Source organism: Solanum pennellii, chromosome 1 (assembly GCF_001406875.1).
Source record: "Solanum pennellii chromosome 1, SPENNV200".
Classification (NCBI taxonomy): domain Eukaryota; kingdom Viridiplantae; phylum Streptophyta; class Magnoliopsida; order Solanales; family Solanaceae; genus Solanum; species Solanum pennellii.
This window is the reverse complement of record NC_028637.1, coordinates 10490791-10498253: the sequence shown is the minus strand read 5'-3', so window position 1 is coordinate 10498253 and position 7463 is coordinate 10490791. Positions and strand designations below refer to the sequence as shown.

Here is a 7463-nt window from a genome sequence, read left to right as displayed (position 1 = left end):
CTAATGTCAAAGGTTACGCTTCTTTTGGGCAGCCCCTAAAAAGTGTTGCTGAATGTCCAAAAGTGTAGCCTTTTATCAAAGGCCACACTTTTTGCTAGTTTAGGCTACACTTACGTGGTGTTGCTGTAGGCCGAAAATGGTGTAGTGAGAGGGAGAGAGATGTTGGGCCCATATCCGGATTCTGTCCGCCTTGACCGATATTTGGACCCTTTTTGTTTTGTACCTGTCCTAGACTAATCAGACGATTAATAAACAATAGATACAAGAAGGAAAGACGACAGGGCTTAAACCCAAAAATAACAGAATACAATTTAAAAAGAACATTATAAAGTGGGCCTCGTGGGCCAGCTTCTTCAACTCTTCTACTTTAATTTCCTTTGCTTCGGGACCTGCACGCCTCTTTCCGGAACTTATTCTTCGATTCTTAAAAGTAGATTGACTCAAATTAAGCGAAGTTGGGCCTCCATGGCCCAATAGGAAAATGCAAAGGTGGGGGATATAATTCAAATAAGACAGAGAAAGAAAAGAAAGGGTTAGTAAAAAAAAAAACACTAAATTAAACCACAATTTTTCAGGCGATAAAAATAGATGAGATCAAAACGATATTCACACCAATTACGCAACAGGTAATATTTACACCTAAATAATATAGACATGTATTCATTTATCGAAACATAGGGTTCTTGAGAATTGACAGCCCATTAAATAAAATGGTCAAAGCAGTTTGTAAAACGAAACAAAACAAAAATGAAATAAGTTAGGCAAAAGTAAGCATTAAATATCAATCATACCTACAGGCATTTTAGCATAATTCTTTTCCAGAAACACAAACATGTGAAGCAAATTTAAATACAAATAATGAACTCTAAGAATAAATTCCATTTCATAAAACGAGATGATAAAGTTAGACTCGACACGACAAATAGACAATGAAATCATTTAGGAAAGTACACAACATATCGATATACCAAGAATCTCATAACAAGCTACATCAGCAAACAAATTCAATCAAAACACAGTAAGCAAAACACATATACAAGCCTATGACTCAAACACCCAACAGTTATCCTTTGCCCCCCTCCCCCCAAAAAAATCAAGTACGTAGGAGGACAAACCAAAATACTCAAGTAATGAACCAGGACAAGAAATCGTGTTTCATAAAGGATCGCAAATAGAAGAGGGACAGTGACATAAAGATTGATGGAAATAGAGAAAGCAGACAGATAAATGGAAGCTTGAACGAGTATAAAACTTAACAGGGATTATTAGAGCTACACTACAATTTGAACTTGAATCTAAGGCATGATTAGATTACATTTTCATATTAAACTAGACAAGAACAATTTTAAGATCAAATCACAGAACAAAAGCTGCTGAAGAAACAAAGCACTGCTAAATCCAACTAGTTAGATATTGGCTACATATCAGACAATAGAGATCGCTCGAACATGAGTCTTGAGGCCACGATTGCAACAACGGATCCAAATAGCAAGCTTTGGGGAAGCATGGTCCATATCGAACAGACTAAACACAAAAACATAAACCAAGAACACCTACTATCAGACGTCAACAACAAGAGTAATAACAGAAGCCATTTAGAAGGATAAGTCCGACAGAGAGTTCATATTCCATGTAATGAGGCGGGGGAGGTAATTATAAAGCCATTTTTTGGATAATTAGCATGCTATTTTGGGAGCTTTTCTAATCATTTTTTGGCAGCAAAATAAGACGGCAAACAAAGGATATTCTTGACATATTTACAAGAACTCAACGTCTCCCACAAAAGGAACTTTCGAACGCTAAATAGATTGAAAATCTAAACGGATTTACATGTTGAGCTAATCAGAAATGAGTCATAGGCACTAATAGACCGAACATGTGACGACTAAACGATTAAAACCAATTTCAAGAAGCTAAGTCTAAGCAAAAAAAAAAGTTTTCATGCTCACAGTGAAAGTATCAGATAAGCTAACAGAGGAAGTAAATCCCACAAATTTCATGCGATCGAACCCAACTATTGAAAATTACGGTGGCTGTCATTACTCATCACGAAAACCTCGATACTTAAATTTCGTAAACCAAAACACAGTTTATTAAAAGAGAAAATTAAAAAAAAAAGTAGCAGATAACTTGGAAAGAAAACAAAACTGTTGGGAAGTAGGAGAACAAATAAAATAGTTTTGATGATTGATAAAGTAAAGGCATGGTGTCGTATGTGTACAATTATGAGAGATTGCGGCAAAGAAGAAAAAGTATTGAGGTAAAGAAGAAAAAGTGCAGAATTGTAAGAAGGAAAAGAAGGAAACAAATATGGAAATAAATAAAGAAGGAAAGAAATAAAAAGGTAGCAATTCAAGTCAAAGAAGGAAAGAAATAAAAAAGTAGCAATTCAAGTCAAAGAAGGAAAGAAATAAAGAAATTACAATTCAAGTCAAATAAGGGAAGAAGTAAATATAGACAAGTTCAAGAAGGAAAAGGATTTGTAATTCCTTTCCTTGTAGAAGTTGAAGGCAAATCAAATCTATAAAAGGATCAAGAAGTTGAAAGAAAAAAATGTCTTTGCAATCACAAAAATCGAGAGAATTTTTCCAGCAAAGCCAGAACGATAGGTATTGCATATTCACGAAATATATCATCTTGAGAGTAGTATTTTCTGGAGAAAAAACGCAGGTCTTCGTCACAGAAACGCAAGGACCAGGTTCACCTTCATCACAGCAACATAAGCACCAGGTTCACGAAACCTGTTCCACTCAGCACTATTGGATATTAAAGTTTGATCAAATAAAGTCTAGAGTTATTAGTCTTTGTTGATTTGTTCTAGGTTTATTACTGAGTTATAATAATTCCTAGATTTGTAACAAGAAGTGGGTTTCACTTCTTGGGAGTTGAGTCTTGAGAGAATTGTAACAAGAAGTGGGTTTGACTTTTTGGGAGTTGAGTCTTGAGAAAATTGTAACAAGAAGTGGGTTTGACTTCTTGGGAGAGAGGTTTTGAGAATTGTAAACAAGAAGTGGGTTTGACTTCTTGGGTGGTTAGAGTTAAGAAGAGTTGAGAGCTTTTGTAAACAAGAAGCGAGTTTGACTTCTTGTTGAGTGAAGAGTTTTCGATTATAGTTAATCGAAAAGGGTAGAAGTTTAGAGTTAGATTCATTGATTAACTGAGTTGTAAATCTTGAATTAATATAAAACTTCGGTGTGGTTTTTCCCTTCCTTGAATTAGGAAGGTTTCCACGATAAATCTTTGTTTTATTGTGTTATCACAAAATTACAAGAACCTGGTTCTTGTTCTAGGGGTAAGGTTTCTTCAAAAACCTTTGAGAAAGCATAAAATTAAGGATTAGAAGGGACTTGTGCTTAAAACAACAAGAGAAAAACACATACTACTCCCATATGCATTAGACAATACCCAAGAAAAGAGACAACACAGATCAAATCACGCTCAAATAAACCTCAAATGGACAGAGACAGAAGCACAAACTTCACAACTTTCAAGAAATGCACGATCAACACCTTAAGAAAATAGGTAGTCTGAGAATGGTGTTTACCTTGCTAAGTGCAGCGAGACTGGGCTGAAACGAGTATAGGAAGCTTCACCACCGGAATACCGACCACGAACGTCAGCCGTCGAATAATGAACACAAGCGGCAGCCAAGATATTCGAAACGAAACAGCAAACCCAAAATCTCTAAAGAGGGAAGGAGAAGAGAAAAATCTTACCCCTGTTTCTTTGACTGTATTTTATATTTTTTTTCGTATAGCCTACAACTATTTCCTTTTACCACTGCCTTTGCTCTGAGAATTTTCTAACAGAAAGTCTACCCAAGATTTTCACTCAATATGTGTTCTCTACAGAAAATTCCCAAGAAAAAGTCAAAAAAAATTCTCTTCTCTCTTCATTGAAGGAGAAAGAGAAGATATATAGATGAAAAATTAGGTCACGATTTTTGAGGTAGGGCAAAATCGGATCCAAAAACCCGGATCCATTTCGAATTCCCTTCAAAATTCAAAAAAAATACTTTCACCAAAGAGCGGAAACACACTTTTTCAGAAATTTCGACCCCTTTCGGAAGAGGAAAAGGGGAGCGGACAACCAAGATCAACCTCCCGTCCTTGGAAGGCAACTTGGACCAATCTCATCGTGTCAAGGACGTTTCTCGCGTGTCTCTACTATCGTACAAACCTGGAGAAGGGGACGCGTCTTCTGTCATGGGAACGTTGGAGAAGACGCAATCAACACGCGATTAGCTTTTGAGTTTTTCACGTTGCATCTGTCAAGCGTGAGGAATACTGTGTATCCTTGCTGCTCTTTCACGCGTCAACTGGAGTTGGGAGCGACGAGTTACGCGCACTGGCGTTGAGCTTTTTGCTAGAGTCGTTTCTGCTTTTCTTTGGAAGAAGAGAGCAGACGTGGGCCGGGTCAAAAAGGGTATGGGCTGGAGAATTGGGCTGATGGGGTCAATTTGCTAGGGTGGTAGAGGGATTTGGGCTTAGGAAGTTGGGGCATATGGGCTGGTGGTTTAGGAAGGGAATTGAAAAATAATCATGTCAATTATAGCTTAGCCAATTCAAGTTAAAAACTTAATCAAAGTGAATCTAAAATCGGCCAACTAAATAGGACGAATGGATATAATCAACTAAAGAACTTCTTAATTTTAATGAAATAAAATAATTAGCTCGAATAGAAAGCAAATAACTTGAATAATTTAAAAATTATACTCTACTAAAATAATAAAATAATTATTAAAATTAAAATCTTACGAGATGATTTTCGATATTTATAAAATATTATAATCATATTTCCCCTTATGTTAAACAACTATCTTACCTAAAAATTAGATAAAACGACAAAACTAGTTAAAAATAACTTGCAAAATATTATTTTTATATTATTATTATTATTTATGAAACTAACCATTTTAAATCATTTGAAACTAAGAAGATCGTTAATTAATTCCTGTCGAGGAGCGTCAAAATTTGGTGTCAACAACTGTCCCTCATTTTACTCGGATTGATGCAATAAATTTGAAGAAAATGAAATTGACCCAAGCCAATGTTGACCGACCACATATTTATTTGAGAAAGGGGTTTGGTACAGACTTTAGGAATTATGGTCGAACCGCGGAAATGAATTTCCTACATATCTCGGGCTATATGAGAATTCAAGCGTCTTGTAGTTTGATATGCTTGATTCAACGAACGATTTTGAATGAAATAAAAAGTCATCCCGGTACCAAATTATGAAGGGGTCGGAACGCTCGAAATAAGATTGAAGAGCGGATGTTGGAATACAACCGAGCTTTCAACATTGAGCTCGCCTACATATCATCAAACTCGAGGAATCAGGCTGTTTGTAGTTCTAATCGATCGGTTGAAAAGGAAATCTATTATGCTAGATAACATTTGGTTCTGGACAAGTAACAAATTAAATAGAGTATGAAAAGGAGGCTTGCAACCTCTTAGCCATGAATGTGGCGCGCTTCACACTCATAATTAAGAACTTGCATGGACATAATTTCCAAAGTTCTTGGTGCATCATCACTCAGATTGGAAACTTGCTTCCGGCAGAGACCGAAATTCCGGATGCGAGACTGAAAACCAGAAATCTAACGAAGACCCACGTGCCTTCTGATAGGAGTGTAGTTTGACTGTGGTGGAAGTCGCTCCTCTGCTCGTGTCATAAGAGTTTGACACTCCTCTTTGGACTATTTCTCAGTTCGCTGCTAAGAAAAAGTTTCACGTTGTGCTGCATCCTTTTTTATGTCGTCCACACCTGTGGGTTGTCTTTTGGATAATTCATCCTTTCGGACGCTCTCGACAAAGACTGAGATAAACTCATTCGTATAAAAAATTTCATTCAAATGGGAGATAGTGTCTCTTACCGTATTGGCACTTAGTTTCTCTCCTTCTATATTTGTTGTCAATTCCATTGGGTTTGACGTAAGCAAATAAAGCTCATGTACTACGTTTGCAATATAATTTTCAATATAGTCTTCATTTGATGTAGAATTAAATAAAAGTGGATGTAGTGTGCTGATATTTTTTTTAATGTCGTCTTTGATGATTTTCTTGGTGTTTAGTCTTGCCAAACAAAAGATGCAGTTGATGTTGATGGGATACACAAATTCTTTCTCCCTTCTTTCGTGATGCATGATATTTCTGCGATGCTTGAATTTTCTCCTATAATGCATGACTTCTTCTCCGCAATGCATAATTTTTCCGCGATGCATGAATTTTCTCTTGCAACGCATGACTTTTCTGCGTTGCATGAGTTTTCTCTTGCAATGCATGACTTCTTTTCAGCAATGCATGATTTTTTCGCGATGCATGAATTTTCACTTGCAATGCATGACTTCTTCTCCGCAATGCATGACTTTCCGTGATGCATGAATTTTCTCTCGCGATGCATGATTTCCGTGATGCATGATTTTCTACGACGCATGAATTTTCTCTCGTGATGCATAATTTTTTGCAATGCATGATTTTCCACGATGCATGAGTATTAACTCGCGATGCATGATTTTCTGCAAGAATTAATATCTTCTTGTGGTGCATGACATTTTTCGTGAGGTATGAATATCTTTCCGCGATGCATGATTCTCCGCAATGCATGAATATTAACTCGTGATGCATGATCTTTCGCGATGCGTGAATATCTTCTTGCGGTGCATGACACTGTCCATGAGGCATGAATGTAGAGAAAAATATACAAAGGAGGTTTTGAAGAAGTTCAACATGTTTGATTGCAACCCTCTGAACACCCCAATGGAAAGTGGGACAAAATTGTCAATGTTAGACGATGGAGAAAAAGTGGATTTCACTTTGTTCAAAAGTCTCGTAGGAAGTCTGAGCTACTTGACATGTACGAGACCAGAGATACTCTTTGCAGTTGGAGTAGTAAGTCACTTGATGGTAGCTCCTATCTCCACTCACTTGAAGGTCGCTAAAAGAATTCTTCGCTACCTAAAAGGTACAATCGACCTCGGGCAACATTATTCTTCTACTGATGATTTTAATCTTTTGGGATATTATGATAGCGATTATGCGGAAAATGTTGATGATAGAAAAGGCACATTTGGTTTTGTGTTTTTCTTGGGTGATTGTGTTATTTCTTGGAGTTCAAAGAAACAATCAATTGTTACTCTCTCAACTTGTTAAGCTGAATATGTGGAAGTGACATCATGTACGTGTCATGCTATTCGGTTGAGAAGATTGCCGAAGGAACTAAATTTGCCATAAATTGAAGCCACAATAATTTGTGTTGATAACAAATCTGCGCAAGTACTTGCAAAGAATCTTGTGTATCATGATCGAAGCAAGCACATAGACACAAGGTATCACTTTATCCGAGAATGCATTGCCAAGAAAGAGGAAGAGCTCAATTATGTGAAATCTCATGATCAAGTTGCGATATCTTTATAAAGCCTCTCAAGTTTGAAGATTTTCAAAGATTGAGATCAAGCCTTG

At 36.7% G+C, this 7463-nt stretch overlaps 1 long non-coding RNA gene across 1 annotated transcript; it reads right to left on the bottom strand.

Annotated features, from left to right (window-relative positions):
- Positions 1-267: 267 nt before the first annotated feature.
- On the bottom strand, positions 268-4523 carry LOC107011403. The gene is made up of 2 exons (XR_001455890.2): positions 3545-4523; positions 268-1524 (listed from the first exon to the last, which is right to left on the bottom strand). It is a non-coding gene; the product is annotated as an uncharacterized LOC107011403 (long non-coding RNA).
- Between the last annotated feature and the right edge of the window lie 2940 nt (positions 4524-7463).